This window comes from Haemaphysalis longicornis, unplaced genomic scaffold, assembly GCF_048455015.1.
Source record: "Haemaphysalis longicornis isolate Haplotype H1 unplaced genomic scaffold, Haemaphysalis longicornis Haplotype H1 scaffold_10, whole genome shotgun sequence".
NCBI lineage: Eukaryota > Metazoa > Arthropoda > Arachnida > Ixodida > Ixodidae > Haemaphysalis > Haemaphysalis longicornis.
This window is the reverse complement of record NW_027526204.1, coordinates 46,520,693-46,524,338: the sequence shown is the minus strand read 5'-3', so window position 1 is coordinate 46,524,338 and position 3,646 is coordinate 46,520,693. Positions and strand designations below refer to the sequence as shown.

The 3,646-nt window shown below is 44.1% G+C and overlaps 1 long non-coding RNA gene across 1 annotated transcript; it reads right to left on the bottom strand.

Moving 5' to 3' along the window:
• Nucleotides 1–543: 543 nt before the first annotated feature.
• Nucleotides 544–3,245, bottom strand: LOC144157723 (uncharacterized). The gene is made up of 3 exons (XR_013319838.1): nucleotides 3,116–3,245; nucleotides 1,361–1,846; nucleotides 544–706 (listed from the first exon to the last, which is right to left on the bottom strand). It is a non-coding gene; the product is annotated as an uncharacterized LOC144157723 (long non-coding RNA).
• Nucleotides 3,246–3,646: the final 401 nt, after the last annotated feature.

Here is a 3,646-nt window from a genome sequence, read left to right as displayed (position 1 = left end):
GCTGGGCTGAAGACACCAGCACAGTGCTGTTTAATGAAAGTTTATTCCTCCTCCTCTTAGCACCCTCCCTATGTCAGAAAGGGCCTCGGAAGACATACGACAGCCAGCATACAAAATTTCACACTAGCTGTGACATATGAATACTACTTCATTCTTGCTCCCCTTTACATGCATTGGAAAAACTTGTTCGTCTTGCTTCTGCTATGATGCTACGCAGTCATGTTGGATTGCCTTAATTTTTGGAGTGTCTTTTTTGGCATCCTGTAGCCTTCTTCTACTTAGCTCCTGCAATTGTACCTTCGTAAAAATAAATTTTACTACAAGAGACCCCTGAAAAAATGCATGCACGTGGTTATTAAATAGGTAGCTCTTTCCAAAAGTGGAGTGTGTTGCTGAGAAACAGATCTTCTTCAGGTGTCTAGTTGCTATCTAGGTGTCCAGTAACTGGAGTAAGGGTCACAATTATTAGGCTTTGCTAAAATAAATGCACGAGCACAAGCCACACCTCAACACCTCACGTTGGTGACTGCTTCCTGTTGAGCCCTGGGCCTCCAGCTGTGGCTCGGTATCCATAGGCAGCTGCTGCTGTTCAGGCTCTGCTGCCACCGGTTGGCCTTGCCCTGTGGGTGTGCTGGTGCTGGCTTCTTGGGAGTTGTCCTGTGTTTGCTTTCCCAGTCAAGCTTCCTGAATGCCCCCTCCAGACATGCTGTGAACAGTTAGGAATAGTGAAAACTGACTGTGAATCAGATCGAATATTCTCAAATACGAATAGTAGAAACCAACCGCGAATAACATATATTCGAATGTAACTGGCAAAAGATTACTGCAAATGAATTATTTTCAAATGTGAATAGTGAAAATTCACTTCACATTGAATTTGATTCAAATTGCGCATTGCTCCCACGCCAGGCTGCTGTTAGCTGTGCCACGTATAAAGATGTATTATGAGCTGCACTGTTGTGGCGAATACCACACGCCCATTTATTCCTTCTAAGTGGAACAAAAATAGTAGAGCGAAGGTATGTACTGAGACATATGAACGTCTGGGCCATAATTTAAAAGTAGTTTTACAAGCACAGGCTTTCAGTCAGGCTGTGCCATCTTCATTAGGACAGGTGCATCAGACAAGTCTAGTTAAGTGCGCCGTGGCTGTGCATGCGCTCATTGCTGCCTTTCTCCCGAATTAGAGAATTCAACACTGCAAAACAGAGTTTCTGCGATACCTTTCCGTCTACACTGCATGATAGCTTGCTTGAAGCTGAAAATTAAACTGAGAGAGATACCATGTTTGCATAAACGTTGGCACAGGTCACATAAAAGTAGCAATATATGGAGTGTGCTGGGGTACATAGCTACTTACAATGTTCAACGTGATTTGGTGCTCTTCTGTCCAGCTTAGTGAGGGGGCTCACTCCTTCGTCGCCATACTGCCCTCTCCGCCACCCGCAGAACCAGTGGTAGACGGTGCTGACTGGGGGATTGACAGCGCTGCTAGCGAGCAGGCTTTCACCGTCCTCCTGCCTTGCCAGCTTCGTTTTATGAGGAGCTAGTGCGGCTGCTGGGGTCGTATCATCTTGAAAGTAGCGGAAGAATGCGTCACTTTTGTCCGATGTGGGTTTTAGAAGGCGAAGCCCATCGGCGCAGTCGAGCCCGTGGTTGAGCACCTCATGCAGCTTGATGACAGCAGTCGGCGAGACTGGCCAGTTGAGGAATGGGTCGTTCTGCTGAGTTGCTTTTGTGACTTCCTAATTTTGACATCTACAAATGCTTAGCAGTAGTAGAATGCTTTCCGGCAGTTTCGTTCAAGCTTCTGTGCTGACACCTTCACTCCTTGTGGAACACAAACCTGTAAAAAGAATATCACAAATGATCTCAATTCTCAAAATATTATTTAAAGCTTGATATACAATGACTAACCTGCAATATATTTTTTTACTTAAATTACAATTTTATGAAACACAAACGTGTTAAACGGTAATATTATGAATTATTTTAGTTGTGAGAATATTATTGAGAACCAGATATGCAATCTGTAACCTGCAAATGTTTTTTTACTTCAATTACCCACTTCATCTGACAAGTTTCACAATCAGACAACTAAGAAATGCTGAAGTTCCAAGGTGATGCGCATACTGTATTAAAGATGTGCCTCCAAGTCATGTTCTGATCTACTTCGCGGAATAAGAAATTGTACAGGTTTAGCACTCGCCCTTCACTTAATTTTCCCATGTATGAAAAATGGCGTTTTAGAAAAATTTGTGTTGGCACCAAGCAAAAAAAAAAAAACTTGCTCAATCGCTCACGAAATCGAAGCGGAACAGTTGCATGTTATGCTCTTGCATATAACACAATTCTCTCCAAAATAGGACAGTTATATCCTTCCCACATTTCGGTTACGTTTAAATCCACTGAACACGTAATAACACGACACGTTTAAAGCCTCTTTTAAAGCATTTTCAGTTGGTCTTTTTTTCCTCCTCAGCAAGGGGTGCCCCTTTATAGACCGAAGGGGGCAGGAGATAATTGGCTAAAAATCATTCATCTGTGAAAATGTTAAAAGCATGACACACATGCTTGACTCTTTTTGCTCGGACCATACTATGAAGCGTTATTTGTTTGTGAATTAGAATTACATCACACATTATTCTGATATTGTTTAATCTTACGTAAGGAAAAATAAATTAATTTGAACATGAAGTGAAATGCGGATTGTTTTTGCACGGGTGCTTCAAATCGTGGTAAAAAAATCCCAGCCCAACTCAATGTAATGTAATTTAAGCTATATGTTCTTTCACCTCGGCCAAGAAAACATACAACGACGAAGTTCAGCTGTTCTTCCCTTTGAAATTGAGCGTGAAAGACGGCGGCATCGATGATTGACCAGTGGCGTTGTTCAGCGTGACGGAAGCAAGTGTGATCAGTAGTAACCAGATTTTTAAGCCACCGCTACTGTAATAAATGCGTAGCCAAAAAAAAAACTCGCTGGTGTAGCTTCGCAACTGCAACTGATCAGTCTGTCTTGATTTTACTAGGTCGGGTAGGGGGGTGATTTGGCAACGCCTCCGAGGACCTTGCCAAAATAAATAAAGACACTGCCGAAGAGCATCTATGGTACCTCGTTGGGTTGGGGGCTCCCAGTCGACGATCCACGACGCACGGTTGCCTCGCCGTAGTAGTCAGCCATGCGTACGCATCCCCGCACGAAGCACGTCCACGTTATCGACGCTGGCTTTGCAGTCTAACTCGTAAGGTTGGTCGCGCCCGCGCATGTCACAACGGCTGAAGAAATTAACTGCTACTTCGCCGTCGAACTAGAAAAAAAACGTAAAATTGCAGTAAACTCTACGCCACTGATGCTGCTGATGCCGAACGAGCCCTAAACAAGAGCAGAGGAGTGCGGAGTACGTTTACTGCTTTGTTCGCACGCCGGCAGAACCCAACGTTACTAGATAGATAATCTATTAACGTTGGGCAGAACCAGCCTAAACATCAAATAGCAGGGAAGGAGTGCGGAGTACGTTTGGTGCTTTGTTCGAACTTCGCACACCGCAACGTTTTTATGGCGCAAGGCTTGTTTTGCATTCAACAGGTGGCGCACCGCAAACGCGCAATTTTTAAATTGTAAGCCGCGGCATTCGCGCTCGCG